Genomic DNA, 17,703 nt, shown 5'->3' on the forward strand with positions numbered 1-17,703 from the left:
AAAGAATGTCATCATACTGTGGTAAGCTTCAGTTACCCTACTTGATGGATACACCACCTCTGCCACCACCACGCAGCCAAGCTGTTACCAAGTCATCTACTTTCTCTTGTTCTGCAGAGAGACGGGGTGGGGGATAATTGACACCCAAGAAGGTATAGGTTGGACACAGGTGGGCAATTGCAGCCTGATTTAAAAAAAAAAAATGTTTCTTTATTGTTTCTCCTATCCTATTATCTACTTAACAAAGTGCAAAGAGACCTTTTCTTGAATTCCAAATTGAAGGCCAAAATCTAAACAAAAAAATCCTAAGAAATGAGCTTGAATTCTACCAGCTCTTCCTCTACTGTCTGATACCCAGTTGCATCCCTTGAAAGACTCAAGGGATGAACTCTAGCTGTCAAATGGATTGGATGAATATATTGAGAAAACCATTCAGAAAGTTTAAATGAATAAAATAACTGAATGAATGTCCCATCGCTGCACTTACTAGCATTCAGGTATGTACCACTTAACAACAGGAATATGTTCTGCAGACAGCATCATTAAGCAGTTTTGTCATTGAGTGAACATCATAGAGCGTATTTACCCAAACCATGACAGCTATGCCACCAATAAGTGATGGGGGGATGATTGTCATACATGCCGCCTGTTCCTGCCCAAGCCAACTTATGCAATGCATGACTGTATGTTAATTCACTTCCATTCATTAAATAAGAGAATCTCGGGATTATCTAACTCATGGCAAATTTTGAAATCCACAGCATTCAAATCCACTAACTCACTGATGTGGTGTATGCACACTTGCATGCTGACCATTTCCCCACTCAGCATTCGTCAGGGAGACCCTCCATGCCAGGTGTAGGACGGGGCATTAGGCCTCCAACAGTTAATAGGGGCCAAGCCCTGCCTTTTAAGAACCCACGATGTGATGAATCTGTTATACATCCAGGAAAACAAAATAGGGGACAATTAATTTGGCCTAGAAGGAAGACAGAACAGAGGAGATTAAGAAGCAAATATCCCAACCAGATCACAGTGAGGGTGGTGGAGGCCAGACAGAAGCAAAACCAAGAGCAGCATCAGGAGAAGAAGGCATTCCAGAGGAATAGGCCTAAACCTCATCAATAAGACCAAGCGAATCACAAGAAGATGTGCACAGGAAGACAGGAGACTACCTGGTGCCTTCAAATCCCAGGCCCTCCTCCTAACTGAAATGAAATAAAAGAAACCCAGATGGAGGGTGATGCTTCCCACAATGGAGTAAGTATATCTGATCGGATCATTTAAGACAGTGTAATGAGAAATGCTGTCTGAACAAGAGCCTCAGAATGGGCCCTGCCTCACCCCACAGCATCCAGATCCTGCTTTGCATCTTCATCCCCTCCACCTCCACAGGCCAGGTGTTGGTAGGAAGGTGAGCCTCTCACCAAAACAGAGAAGGGATCATATCTTTGCTGATGGTGTCACTAGTGATGCAATTTTTATTTCCTTGCCAGCGCACCCCATGTTAATTGTGGTAGTGCTGACATATCTTTGCTGATGGTGTCACCAGTGATGCAATTTTTCCCAAGGAGCCGTCAATTGGCTTGGTGTCGTGGCATTTCTGTATCCTCCTCCCTTCTGCTAGTGATGGTCTAAAATTTGGGGGCCAATGGCTTATGCTGGACCGGTAGTCAGTGACGGGTATGATCCAATTGCAGTGGTATCAACCTAAGACAGGAGGCTGACGCCTAAAGGTCAGTTTTCCGATGACGGGTAAGAACCATATGTTGAATTGGACAACCTACCAGGCACGGTCCATAAGCCACATTAACCTCACTCCCCCACTGGCACCAAGGCCAAATTTGGGGGCCAACAGAGGTGAGGCAAAGAACCTCACCCCCCCACTGGTGCATAGACCTATCCACAAGTATGGCTGTATGCTGGACCTGTAGTCAGTGACGGGTATGATTCAATTGCTGTGGTATCAACCTAAGACAGGAGGCTGACGCCTAAAGGTCAGTTTTCCGATGACGGGTAAGAACCATATGTTGAATTGGACAACCTACCAGGCACGGTCCTTAAGCCACATTGCTTGTTGTTTAATTAATCAGAAGGGGGGAGATGCTGGGAGCCATTAGCCAAGTAGGTATGACAATTTCCTTGTCAGCGTACCCCATGTTGCTGACATGTTGCAGTGACATTGAATGTAGGTGACCTTGCTCAAGGACCAAGGCAGATTAGGGTGTTCCCGGTTTTAAGATAATCGTGTTTAGGGCGTTCCCAGTTTAGGTTCCAGGTTTAAGGTTTAAGATTATTCCTGCTGGGAATAGGGCGTATCCTGCTGCCTGAGTTCCCCTTGAGTTCTCACGGGATTTAGACAGTATATTTTGGAGATAGAAGCCCAGTGGAGGTGGATTTGAGAAGAGAACGTGGATTTCCCCAGAACGTGATTGTAGACGGCTGGTGTGAGTTCGGGAATAAAGAGTTGCTGTTTGAATCTACAAGCTGTGTGGTGGCTCGTGATTGTGTGCCCAGCCAGACTGCGGCACCCTCCCATGGGCCAAATTCTGCCAGACTCCTATTATCTTATATTTTTTTCATAACAATATCATGATACAATGGTCTATCCTTGATAGGAGTATTATTTGTCCTGGTTTTCATACCACTGAAAAAACTGAGGTTCAGGAACAGTTAACTAACTTGCACAAGATTAAAGAACTCATATGTAGCAGAGATAGGATCCAAACCTTGGGGTATCTGATGTGAAAATTGTGCTTTCTGTCCACACCATGCCACCTCTCTGCCATTCCATTTCACCAAATGACATGTCTACAAGCCCTGACTCCCAGCCCTGACTGTGAGGTTAATTTCTTGGCAGCTCACAGCCCTGCTGGCTGGAGGAACCCCCTGCAGGCTGCAGCAACCTGCAGGAGCCCAGTGAGGCACCCAGACATCAGCTTCCTCTCTGAGGTCAAGAGAACTTCATCAACCAAGTGCCACATAGGGAGCAAGTGGCCAAGGGGAGAGGAGACGGTCACACAGGACAACTACTAAATAAGGAGAGAGGCCGCCCAGGAACTTGACCCAATTTTGTGTCCTCAAAAGACGGTGTTTCCTTGGCTGAGATTTTTTTCTTACAAAGATGGAAAAACAGTTTGGGATTCATGCAGGGAAATTAAAAACTTAGTTCCTGAAGCCATTAGCTTGTGTGGCTCTGTGACAAGGCTGGTAAAGGAGACTGAATTTCTCCATTTCCGTTCTCTCTACCTGGCCCCTGGGAGACTTGTTCCCAAAGGTGAAAGGAATGGAAAATGAGCTTACTGAGATCATGACTACAGGTCATGATTTCAGAAAATAACCACCAACCAAGGTGAGCGAGCAATGGCAGGTGGGTGCCATGAGGCGGACAGAAGGGGCCCCAGGATGCCCACACCTGCTGTCTGCTTGTCCTTTGCTCTTCTTCACTGCCTGGCTGATTCCCGGCTCCCACTGCAAAGAGGCAGCCCATCTCACGCAGATGGTCCCCTGTGTCAACAGCACTGTCTCAAGGACCAGAAGAGCAGAGTTTGACCCTGGCTCCATCTAGTACTAGCGATGATTTTGAGAAAGTCATTTAAACTTGCTGAACCTCAGTGTCTCCATCTTCAAATCAGGAGAGTAACACGGACATTGCAAGCGTGATCTCAAGATGGAGGAAGCAGCATCAAGTGAAATCTCAGGACCTATGCCATTCTTGTTCCCTCTTTCATCTCTGTGTGGCTTCCTCTGGCGCTTCCTTCAATTCTGTGCACAAGGCCACCTTAATGGAGAAGTCACTTCTGACCACCTGTCTGAAAATGCAACTTCCCATCACTCTCTGAGCCCCTTCTCAGCTGGAATTTCCTGGTCACAACTTCCTTTTCAACTGATAGATATTTATTTGCTTGACTATAATCTCTCTCTCTCTCTCTCTCTCTCTCTCTCTCTCTCTCTCTCCCCCCCCTCTCTCTCTCTCATACACACACACACACACACATACACACACACACACAAAGTTCCTTGAAAATAGTGACTTTGACAATTGCTCATCATCGTGTTGCCAATACCAAAAAGAGTCCCTGGCATGTAATCCACATGCAATAAATATGTTGATGAATAAAAGAATAAACGCATGTTCCTACCATTATGCTGACCCAGAGTACTTAGTTCTCTTTCACCTTCCAGCTACCTATTTTTGAGGAAATGGGAAGAAACAGAAGCCCACCTATACTTACAGAAGAGCTGTCCAATCTGGGTGAGGTCCATGAGACCAGGCTGCCACTCAGCTCTGAGATCACTGGATGCCTGCAGGGATGACACCCTGTGTGCCTAGAGCAGCCTACTGTCACTTCCCTTGTATGGGAGGCAAATTGAACTGATTTTTTTCTGTATAATTTCTTTTTTCTTAGCTGCTGAGTTGGATTTTAAATTCCCTGGAAAGCTGTACTATATTAGCTGTTTTTAAACTCTGGTCTAGCATGCCCTACATTTTCTCCGTCGCCAGATAGATGGGAAAAAGAACAAAAAGTACATAAGCTTTGCTCTTATCAGCTAGTAAGTGACAGAGTCCAGATCAGAAAACAGCCCAATCTGACCCCTCTCCAGTCATGGGGGCAACAGAGACCCCAGAGTCCCGTTGAACTGGAGAGTCCACTAGAGCAGGAAGGAACTACGGTGGGAATCAAAGTTTCTGACTTCCAGTTCCTAGTCTCAAGAAAGGAATAACAATTCCTGTTCTTCCTGCCCCACTCCCCACCTGCCACGCCCCTGACATTCTGAAACTCATTGAGAGGGATGTGTCAGTTCTTTGAAAACTTCAACATTACCTCTGGGAAGACCTTACTGTCATGTTTCTCTTGCTTATAAACCATTCGATCACCGCAGCATTTCACTGGATGGAAAGCCGAGGGCTGGGGAATCCAGGGGCTCCCCAAGTGGTCGTGAAGCTGCTCTGGACTAACAAGCAAATGGATTTTATTTAAACTGAAGGTTTATTTGAGGTGGCTTGAGGGAGGCAGCCACAGATAAAAGGACCTAAAACCCCCCAATGTCCCTCAGCACCCTTACTCTATGTGAGCATAAGGTACTCCAGAAGCCAACAGCCCATGTCCAGGTGTGCAAAGGCCTCTAGAGGAACCACTCACCTGTCCCTGCTACCTCTTCCAGTGGCTTTCTTCTCTGGATGGAACACGAAAACCAAACATGCTCAGAACTCTGGAGCTGGTGGGAAGGGCAGGTTATTGGATCCCATTGGTGAACAGGGACCCCAAATTCAAAGATCCCAGCTTCTCTGAACCAAAGAGAGAGGGCAGAGGTCTGCCCTCAACTGACCTGGAACGGGAAGGAATAGGGTAGTTATCACTGGCAATAAAATGACGCTTGCTCCATGTTTAAACCTAAACCCCCCAGGGGTGGCCCGTGGGATTAGGTCTCTGCGGAGGTGTGAAGCCTTCAGAAAACAAAGGAGAGAAGATAATAAGTCATGAGGAACTCTGCCCCAGAGAGTATGCAGAAGTTATAGGGGAGTCCCAGTTTTGTAGACTCTCAGGACAAACACTTCAGAGCAGAGGAAGAGGGGTCATCAGGGAAAGTTCCATGCCAGCTAGACTCTGCCAGTCTCTGGCTCTGAGCTACTACAGGATAGAGGGAAATGAACTCTCCCACGTTCCAGATGTTATCATGGATCCAAGGAGGCCATTCTCTTCTAAAGTGGGGGCATGCCCCTGCACACCTGCATGTACCTGTCCACCCCTACAATAACAACAGGCATTACTGAGCAGCCCTGAGGTAGGATAGAAGAAATATTGTTAAGATGGGTAGAAAGGAGACATAAAGACAGGACAATGAAATAAAATTTTAATTCAGAAGTTTCAAATACATTTCCAAGTCTCTCTCCCAGGACATTTACTCCTAATTCCTAGAAAATATGTAAAACTTAGTTAACCATAAATCTGTTGACTTATGATAATCACCTTCAGTACTGTTAATTAACCCCCCTCCGTAAATCAATTAAATAGTGATACAATATCTTGAGCAGCCCATAATTCAGGGTACTTTCCTGTGTTCTCTGTTGATCAGATAAGGAAGACCATATCAGCCTGAGGATCCAGAGATTGACCAGACAATCAGAAACTACCTTGAGGTCACCAGACTGATACCATTCCTACAGTCTTTCCCATAGCCACCCCTCACCACAATTTTTTTTAAAAGAAGAGCCAGGAACCCCCAAAAGCATCTCTCACTCTCAAGATGGCCTGCATCCTCCTCCAAATGCAATTCTTTACACCCTAGATATCTTCTCTCTTGAGATTGCCCTCACTCTCCCTTGAATATTTATCTACTTACACGTGTCATATATCCAGGGGTGCTATTCCAAATATTTAACCTCATAGACGTCAACCAAGCTTTGTTCTTAATGCTGCTTACCTACATTTATTACAATGTTATAATATGATCGTTGTATTAGGAACATGGAATTTTGTTGTTATTATTATGTTTCTTGATGTGTGCTCTCACTTATTATATTTTTTTAGTTTCTTTGTTTATCCTTAAAATGTTTATTGCTTTAAGACCTATTTGGTCTTCTGATAATTTTGTCACAGTAATTTCTTATTATTTGCATTATACATCATCTTCCATTCTTTCATTTTCAACCTGTATATGTCAGTGTGTGTGTGCGAGTGTGTGCGTGTGTACATATTTAATCATTAATTTATTTCATGATAAATCTTATGAGAGTTTTGCTTATTTCATTATTTCCTTTTTTTCATTTTTCAAAGAATGAGGTTTCGATGGTCTTAATTTTCTATTTCATTAAGTTTTGCTCTTATATTTATAATTTCCCTCCTTTTACCTTCACGGATTACTTTATTTTTCTTTTTAAGCTATTTTGATTGAATACAATGCATTTATTTCCATTATTCTTACTTTTAATGAATTCAATGAAGTTATATATTTTACTCTAGTCACCTCTCTGACCAGCTCAGGTGCATTTTTATTTATAATACACTTTATATTCTTCACTTTAAATATTTAATTGTTTTATTTTTTACCTTTTCTTTAACTCATGAGTTCCTCAGGTATGCATTAGAAATGTTCTAATAAGTAGGAAAAAGGAGAAAGTAGGGACATTAGACTTATTTTTGCCATTTAGGTTATTTCTAACTTGATTCTGTCCTGAGACATGGTGGTCATTTTTATATCAATCCTTTGAAAGTTGAGTTCCTTTTTGAACTCATGTTCAAATCTCACAAAGCTTCTATTTGTACTTGGGAGGGATATGTACATGTACATGTTGTGTGCGAAGGTTTTAAATATGTATATTTAGAGATTAGGTCACATTTGCTAATTTTATTATTCAAAGCTAATTTGTTTCTAATTGGTTTTAGCTTATGAGTTGTATTACTCTCCTACAATGATTTTACGAATTTCCCCTTACTATTCTGTCAAGGTTGCCCTATTTATTACAATGTTATAATATATGATCGTTGTATTAGGAACATGGAATTTTGTTATTATGTTTTCTTGATGTGTGCTCTCACTTATTATATGTTTTTAGTTTCTTTATTTATCCTTAAAATGTTTATTGCTTTAAGATCTATTTGGTCTTCTGATAATTTGTCACAATAACTTCTTATTATTTGCATTGTACAACATCTCCATTCTTTCATTTTCAACCTGTATATGTCAGTGTGTGAGTGCGAGTGTGTGTGTATGTACACATTTAATCATTCTATCTTGTAGGTAGGAAGCAAAGAGTTTCATTTTTTTATCCCTGGATTGCTTCTGTTTTTAAAACAGATTATTTTGATTCATTTACATTCTTATAAGTCATAAACTGATTTAGACTATTATATTATCACATTTTGTGTTTTCTGTTTACCATTCTTTCTGTCTTCTTCTTTTCTACTTCATTTTCTTTAATAATGTGTATTCACTTTTGATTTGAGAACTGTAGCTCTTATTTCTATTATTTTAATAGCTGACCTGAATTTTTCAACCTAAATGCTTAAACTTTGTGTCAAACTTTACATTTTTTGATTCCTTCCAGCTACAATTGGATCCTTAGAGTGTTTTAAGCCCCACATCTTGAATAGTTTCTCCAAATTGCTATTATTCTTGTTAAAAGTTGTGATTTTTAGACTCTAACCATTAATTAAAAATTTCAACACATTTTATTAATCTCCAGGCTCACCAGAATGTTTTAGAATTGGGTCAGAAAAGTATTTAGAAAATGCTTGCTTTTTTGGATTCCACATCTTCCCTCCACTTTTAAAGCAAATTTTAAGTCTCCTGGTTACAATCTATGTGTAGTAAAGTCTTTTAGTATTTATATGTCTGAAGATGTTTTTATTTAACTCTCCTTGAATAATAGTATAGCTGATGGTAAAATTAAAGGTTGACAGATTTTCCTCCAGCACCTCAAATTTATTCTATTATCTTCTGTTTTAGTCAGCTTTTCACTGCTGTGACTAAAGGACCTGACCAGAACAACTATAGGGGAAGAAAAGTTTATTTGGGGTCTCACAGTTTCAGAGGCCTCAGTTTGCAGACAGCCAGCTCCATTCCTCTGGGCTCAAGGTGAGGCTGAACATCGTCGCAAAAGAGTGCGGCAGAGGTAAGTAGCTCACGTGAGCATCAGAAAGCAGAGAGAAAGAGATTTCTACTCACCAGATATAAATATATACCCCAAAGCCAAGCCCTCAATGCCCCACCTCCTCCAGCTACACCCACCTGCCTTCATTTACCACTCAATTAATCCCATCAAGTGATTAATTCACTGATTGGGTCAAGGCTCTCATAACACAGTCATTTCCCCTCTGAACCTTCTCACATTATCTCGCATGTGAGTTTTTGGGGAACACCTCACATCCAAGCCATAACATCTTCCCAGGTCGGTTACTATAATAAGAAGTTTGTTGTCAGTATGTAACTCCTCCTTTACAGGTTTCATCTCCTTACTCTCTTTAATGAATCCTAAGTGAGTTCCTATATTCTGTCTTCCAATTCTCTAATGCTTTCTTTTCCTACATCTGAACTAGATTTCAGCCCATTCATTTCACATCATATTTTCTTAAAAATATGTGATATATTTATATGGTCCAAGCCCAAAGCTTACACCAGTAAACAATGAAAAGTTACCCTCCTGCTTCTCCTTCCAGCTGCTCAGTTTCACTTTTCTCTGTGGCAACCAATGCATCAATTACTTGTATTCTTTCTGAGATGTTCTATGCACATAAGTGGAAATGCATGCAAGTATTCATACAGACACACACAAGAGTTCTTTTTCTCCCTTTTATGCACAAATGTTGACACACTGCATACTTCTTCTCGCCTTGCTCATTGAACAAAATATTGCAAGGATAATTTCATATTTGTATGAAATGAGCTTCATCATCTACTAAAAGTGCTCCATTGATGAATATGACTAATTCACGAATCTCCTGCAAGAACCACTTCTAGTCTTTGCCATTAAAATAATTCTGTATTAAATGACATTATTTTGAACATGTAAGGTGGTCTTATCTCTGGGATATATTTCTTCAAGTAAAATTACTGTAGGATTGTACTCCTATAAGGAAAATGCACACATGCCTAGACACGTTTGTTCACAATTATTTGCATTTGAATTAAATTTTAGAAAAAAACTTTTTATTTAATTTTGAATTGGGAATACATACACTTAATGTAAAATTCAAAAGAGGCAAAATTGTAACCAACAGATTATTATTTATCCTTCCAGAGTCATCACTTGCATATGTAGGCACATGTATGTATAAGATATCTTTTATTCAGGAAATTAGTGTTTTCTTCATTTATTTATTTGTAATAATCAATACATTTACATTAAAGGGTTGTCTGATTATTCTGTTCAATTACTTTCATCTGAAGTGAATCCATTGTTCCTTCACTTGACAGCAAGTTTGTTTCCATTCTCTTTCCAAAAGGGCCAAGATGAGATGTGAACGTCACCCTACCCTTGGGCTTCAGTGGGTGAACCTGTGGTGCTTCCCCATCTCACAGGAAATACTCTTGACTCAGCAAGTCTATCTCACCCCTTCCACCCTGACCACTGTATTTCTGTGCCAGCCTGGATCTTCAAAAACACTTGTCTGTATTTGACCCTAACTGCCTTCTTTTGTTTTCTCTTATTTTAGCCAGTGTTGCTCTGTTTTTGCAGGAAAGAGCATTTTTTTAAATTGCTATTTAATAATTATATAGAATATAATAGGTTCCTTTGTGTCACATTTGTGCATGCTCATATTAGTTAATCAATTTCATTCCCATGTAAGTCCCCTTTACCACCCCTCCTCCCTCCCACTCATCCACTTCCTCAACTCTACTATCTTCCTTCTATTTTCATGAGATCCCTTTTTTTTTCCTTTTTTCTCTCTAGCTTCCACATATGACCTTAACATTCTGAGTTTGGTTTATTTCACTTAACGCGATGCTCTCCAGATCCATCCATTTTCCTGCAAATGACAATGGAGATTTTTTTTTGTTGGTGTTGTTATTCTTGTTTTTTTGTTTTGTTTTGTTTTCCCACATGTTTTATTGGTGCATTATGTAGTTGTACATCTTGATGGGATTTATTTTTACATATTCATACATGCACACAACATACGATATAATTGGCCAATACCATTCCACAGCCCTTGACAATGAAGTTTTACTCTGCCATAAGTAAACTGCATTCTTGAAGCATGAACTTACCACTCCTTCATATCCAGGCTCTTGGTACATATACTTAAAGTGAGATAGTTGGATTCTGTGAACCTCAACTATAGTAAAATTCTGATACCCAAAGTGGCCAGACCAGGTCAGTAGTGATATAAAAGCCACTTTATTCAGGCTTGCTCTTGTCTCCATCTGTTGCATTTTATTGAAGCATCGGGCCTATGAGAAACAGTCCAGATTAAATAGCAGCTGAATCTGATTCTGAACATTCCCAATTCAAAGAGTAATGCAAAGAGAATTGACTGAAAATGAAAAAAAAATCTTGGAGTTAACTCATGGTAGAAAAAACTGATTCCGGAGTTGCACTCCATGTACGTATAATATGTCAAAATATACCCTAGTGTCATGTATATCTAAAAGCAACAAACAAAAAAGAGAAAGGAAGAAAGATCTATTCCCAAGAGGCCCGACGCACAGGGTTGCAGTAAGAGGGCATTTAGCACACTCTCTGGCATGTACTAAGTCTGCTAGGATGCACCTGGTACCAGACGTACTACAAAAGGGCCAGAGGATTCAGTAGGTACAGAGGTCTTTAAGGGATCAACAGGAAGGGAGAAACAAAAGGGAACAGGAAATGACTCTCCAGCCAGCAGGGGGAAAGGACTAAAAACAGAAAAAGATGATTTTATCACCAATGAAGCCAAGTTTCCTCCCTTCCATCAGCCTTCACCCTGTACACGGGAAACAAGGAATTATCAAGTGTAAACCCACAAACCATATAAGACTAGAGAGGCTATGAGGCAGAAAGCAAAGCCCCTCTACAATGTACAAGTACACTCTGCAAGGTCTGGGTCTCATCTGTGTTGTTCAGAGCATGGTGCCTAGCACATAGTGAGCATTTAATAAGGGTCAGATGCAGGAATAAAGGGGCACAGAAGGAGTTGTTAAAGCAGATCCCAATGCAAATACCTGTGAGAATACATATACATTGTGGATACAGAGAGCTCACAAATCAGCAAAGGGGATATCTCTAGCATTGAGGATTCAATGTAACTTTAGGGCAAAGGGGGAAAATCAAAATGAATGAGTGTGTGTCCAACACTGGCCATTGGGAGAGTTCCAGTAGACACGTTCAGGGACATCTCCTTACAGCTAGGAAATGATGAGGTCTGAATTGTAAAGTAGTCCACCCCACACAGGTTCAGAGATGAGCAAAACATTGTTCAGTGTGTGTGTGTGTGTGCAGGGGGATAATATCTTGATCAGCTTGGCAATGTCAATTCAAATTGTGTAGCAAATGTGCTTGACCTGAGATTCAAATATTCCCAGAGGAACTAGGAAAGAAAAACATGACAAGGAACAGCCCTTAAAATCAATTTTGAGGGGATTCAGAAACAAATTGCATAACTCAAGGGCTATCTGTGTAATCCCCGGGTGTTCCGGACGTAGCTGGTTTCCTGAGCAGCTTTAGAGATGAGTGCCTGCGATGACGAATGCCACTTACTATGCATGTACCCCTGGGGACATCACGTCCCACACTCTGATCCTCACGTTCCTTATTCCTACAAAACGAGACCTGTGCATCAGGAACATTTTGGTTGCAAATAACAGAAAATTCCACTCAAGCTGGTGCAGTCAAAAGTTCTCATTTGCAGGGGGAGGGGGGACGGGGACGGGGGGGGGGGGGGAACATTAGTCAAGTATATGAAAGGCCCTGCATTCAATCCCCAGCACCAAAAAAAAAAAAAAAGGACATTAATGGACTAGTATGATGGGAGCCCCCTGGGTATAAACCAGGATCTCAGGTTGGCTTCACTTTTAACAAACCCTCTCCACTTGATGGCAGGGTGGCTGCCAACAGCTCTGGACCTACATCAGTAGCATTAGCCCAGTGGAAAAGAGCACAGCTATCCCACAGTCTTAGATGGAGATGGCATTTCACTGGCCCCAAAGGGGTCCAGTAACCTACCCTATGTCACCACGTGGCCCGCGGGGTGTGATGGCCTTAGTCCCCATCTGACATGCACACGTACCCCTGGAGTGAGGGAGGTTCCCCAAGGCACTCTGGGTCAGACCTCATACTCAAGGATTCCTAGCTTTGCTTCACTTGAATATCATCCTCCTCTTTTCCTTCCTCCTGCCCTGCACAGGTGCCCAAAACATCCAGTTATTCGAGTTAAGACAGAAATTTAGATCCCTCTAAAGCTTGTCCCCATTTCTTCACCCCTTCCTGCACTCCCTTCCCGCCACCCCCAGATTCTCACACTTTCATTGGAAAGATGGTGTTGAAACTCCGTCCTACCAGGATATCTGTCTCTACCTCACTCCTGCGTTGACTCCACCTCAACGCTGGTGGATGACACTGGCAGGTGCTCTGAGAATGCGTGGCTCAGCCCCTTCTGGTTGTCTTGGCTTGTTTTTCCCTCCTGCCTTGAATGATGCCCACAATCTTAAATGGATGCATTCGGTTGGGGCGTGAGGATCAGGCAGTTTACCCACCATTCCCCATAGAAGCTTTCCTTCTGCTTCATGTCTCCTGCTTCCTCCTTACCTTCTCCCTCTGACTCTAGCCAGAGAAACTCCTCTGCTCTTAAGAACTCAAGTGGGGCTGGGGTAGAGACCTTGCCCAGCATGCGCAAGCCCTGGGTCCATCCCCAGCACCAGAGAAAGAAGAGAATTCAAGTATTTAGATTAAGTCTACCCAGATAATCCAGAATGATCTTCCTGTCTCGAGTCCACATAGAAATCACATCTGCAAAGACCTTTTGGCAATGTTAATGTAACAGACTTGGAGCTTGTCAGCCCCCATCACTCTAGGAGCCAATTCCTTATGAGCCCTTTTCTTTCTTTTTTGGTACCGGGGATTGAACTCAGGGGCACTCGACCACTGAGCCATATCCCCAACCTTACTGTGTATTTTATTTAGAGACAGGGTCTCTCTGGATTACTTAGCACCTCACCATTGCTGAGTCTGGCCTTGAACTTTCGATCCTTCTGCCTCAGCCTCCTGAGCCACTGGAAGCTGTAGGAGTGCACCACCCCACCTGTCTATGAGTCTTCTTCTACATACATCTACTTCTTCTTCTGTTTCTCCGGAAAATGCAAACTAATACACAGGGCAAGATTCCCATGGGTCAAGAGAGCATCATAGCCAATAAAGAAAATAATCTTCATTTATTGAGTACTGACTTTGTACCTTTTATACACACTGCCTCATTTGATCTTACAATAACCTACTAAAATAACATTGTGATTCTGTAGATCTTGGGGAGGTTATACAACTTCTGTATTCAAGGTCCCACAACTAATAAATAAAACAGATAATAATTTCCCGGGTCTGGCTGAAGGATTACTCATTCTGTTGTATAGTGAATAACTGGTTGAAATTCCATGCAAGTGAGGCCCTGGTTCTCAGGATATGCTGAGACCCTTTTCCTCCCAAGATGCAACCAGACCATTCCATTCGTAATTCTGCATTTCATGTTAGAGAAGAGCATTTGGGCTAAAAGCTTTTGACACAAGCTCATAATGGACCAGAAGAGAAGCAGAGAGAAAGATAGTCAGGCTAAGAATGGAAAAGACATTGTAATTTATTATCAATGTCTGCTGAAAAGTTTACTTGAGGTAAGAGCTCACAAGCAACATATTCGTCATCACCAAAAGAGGCTATTCAGACCTTCCATTCCTAGGACCAAGGGAATACCAGGTATCAATCCCTTTTGCATTGCTACAATGAAATACCTGAGACTGGAATCTTTATAAAGAAAAGAGGTTTATTTGTGTTCTTTGTTCTGGTCCAAAGGCAAGGGGTTGCATCTAGTGATAGCCTTCTTTCTGGCAGAGTCTGTAGGTGGCACAGAGCAAGAGATAAGGAATGCACATGTATCTCTTTTGGTCTCTCTCTCTCTCTCTCTTCCAATAAGTATTCAATTATGGTAGCTCCACCTTGGTGACCTAACCTGATCCTTATCATCTCCCCAAACCCCCACCTCTAAACACTAGAGTTGGGTTAAGTTTTCATTCTTACTATCTCCCAATGGAAATTAAATTTTGATATACTCTCAGGCAAACCACTCAAATCACATCCAAACTATAGCACTCCAACTGGGCTTTGGTAATGTTAGCAATGACCTGGAGCCAAGACAAATTGTGCTTTCATGTCTGAAATGGAGAAAGGCGGGATCAGGAAGAACTTCCTAAAGAAAGTAGCAATTAGAATGTCTTGAAAGAAGGTAAACATTGTGGTTTAGTTCTATGAAAAAGAGAAAGTCAGAATAATTTGGGCTTGAATCTTAGTCGCTGTGAAATGTGGAGACTTTAATTGTATCCCAACATCTAGCAGAGTCCAGCAGATAATATGTGTCCCTCAACAGTGTGTAGAACAAATGTTAATAATTTACTATGTCCTCTCCACATCCTGAGCATATTGTCATATCGCCTCTGGTCTTCAGCTTTATTGGTTGTAAAAGAAACTTACATTTCCTTATGGGTTTGTTATGAGTCGTCCAAGGGATCACTTCCACACAGTGATCGGCTGAGAGCAGAAACTCATTAGAGGCTCAACACCCCAATTAGAGTTGCTTTTCTTAAACGTTAATTAGTAAGACTACTTACTGGTCCTACTGTTTTCTCAGCACCTGGGAATCAGAGTGTGTGGGGGTGTAAAATATCAAGAGATGATTCCCTTTGACCTTAGAGACTACTGGAGCAAATTTTCACTTGATCATAACTTGAGGAGGCCTATAGAGGGCAGCAGAGAGCTATGGGGTTAGAAGGAATCTAGAAATCATGGGAAGAGGCTTCATCAGAAATGCAGATGGGTCCTAAAAACCAAGCCAGGAGTCAGGACCCTCAAAAAAAGCATCCTGGTTCTGCCACTCACTTGCTGTGTGACCTTACGTAAGGCATATAAACTCTCTGGTCTATGCTCTCTAATCTCTGAAATGAGGACCTTTAAAGTAGGTCCCAAGACTGTTGTAAAGACGTTTTATACTGGAAGAGTTGCTGAGTTCTGCAGCAAGATCTCCTTAGGGCAAAAATTGAGGACTTCACAAAAACCCTAACTCAGAAACAGGAGACAAAAGAGCGGCTTTGGGATTATATAAGTAAGATTGTTTTCGTAATAAAGCTTATATCATAATCAAAATATAGGTGCACTTTTCATGATGGTGCACAAATTCCCTCTGACCCCCAGACAATGCAACCTGAGAAGCGACTGTGTCAAGACCATGCCTCTTCAGCTATTATGAATACAAACAACAATAAGTGTTGGCAGGATGTGGGGGAAAAGGCACACTCATACATTGCTGGTGGGACTACAAATTGGTGCAGTCAATATGGAAAGCAGTATGGAGATTTCTTAGAAAACTGGGAATGGAACCACCATTTGACCCAGCTATTCCTCTCCTTGATCTATACCCAAAGGACTTAAAAACAGCGTACTACAGGGACACAGCCACATCAATGTTTATAGCAGCACAATTCACAATAGCTAAATGCCCTTCAGTAGATGAATGGATTAAAAAATGTGGCATATATACACAACGGAATATTACTCAGCAATAAAAGAGAATAAAATCATGGCATGGAAAATGGATGGAGTTGGAGAAGATTCTGCTAAGGGAAGTTAGCCAATCCCAAAAAAACAAATGCTGAATGTTTTCTCTGATATAAGGAGGCTGATTCATAGTGGGGTAGGGAGGGGGAGCATGAGAGGAATAGACAAACTCTAGATAGGGCAGAGGGGTGGGAAGGGAAAGGAGGGGGCATGGGGTTAGAAATGATGGTGGAATGTGATGATCATTATTATCCAAAGTACATGTATGAAGACACAAATTGGTGTGAATATACTTTGTATACAACCAGAGATGTGAAAAATGGTGCTTTATGTGTGTAATAAGAATTGTAATATTCCGCTGTCATATATAAAAAATAATAAGAATAAAAAGGTTTTAAAAAAAAACATGCTTCTTGTTCACTGAATCCCACTTTTCCTCCTTCCTGGGCACATGGGAGACTGTCCATAGCCAATATAACGTGGGAGACGTCTGGAGTAGAGGGGAACCCTCATGTGACCCTGGAGCTACTTTCCTTTTCTGCAGGGAACCGAAGCAGCCGTCAGCCTGGTCCCTCTTCCCCATGCTTTGGATGTAACTCAGCATGAGTGAGAGGAAAAACGTAGTGATGTTAGAGAGATCTGGAGTCCGTGTTCTTACAGCCCAGCTGAAGTTATCCTAGTACAGTGAGAGAAGGGGTAGGGGGTTCTGGGGGGAAGCATGTATGGTGATATTAATTTAACAAGCTAGAACTTGCAGTCAGAAAAGTTATTAAATTTCCCAATACCACTCTGAATTGATTAAAGGTACACTCCATCAAGAAGCTGTGTCAGGGGGCTGGGGCTGGGGCTCAGTGGTAGAGCGCTTGCCTAGCACAAGTCAGGCGCTGGGTTCGATCCTCAGCACCACATAATAATAAATAAAATAAAGGTATCGTGTCCATCTACAACTACAAATATATATATTTTTAAAAAAGAAGAAGCTATGTCATGACACTTCGTGAATTTAACCATGTAACTTCAAAATTTTGTAATGAAAATCTGTTTAAAACTAAGAAAAAAAATCACATCCATGTGAAGAATAATTTGGAAAGTCGATAAAGAAGTTTGAGAAGTGGCATGGTCCGGCTGAAACCATGGGTCACTTCTGACTACTGAATTTTTTTAAGAACTGCAAAGAGGCAAAGGCAGGTGCAGGAAGACTAGTTAGGTGGCTATTACAGTAATCCCAGTGGGAAGCCACAGTGATGAGAAGCCGTCAGGTCTTGCACATGTTTGGAAAGTGCAGACAGGAGAGTTATTTGACCAATGATGGGGTGTGGGGTTCAAGGGAAAGAGGAGACACCAGGCAATATTCTGTTTTGGCCTAAGCCACTAGAAGGATAGAATAACCAGTAACTCGTGTGGGATAGGTCATGGGAAGGGCATGTTTGCTGGCACAAGACCAGCAGTTTGGATTTGGATATAATTTT

Source organism: Marmota monax, unplaced genomic scaffold (assembly GCF_021218885.2).
Source record: "Marmota monax isolate L192 unplaced genomic scaffold, Marmota_monax_Labrador192_F-V1.1 WCK01_AAM20220418_F8-fsc00038, whole genome shotgun sequence".
Classification (NCBI taxonomy): domain Eukaryota; kingdom Metazoa; phylum Chordata; class Mammalia; order Rodentia; family Sciuridae; genus Marmota; species Marmota monax.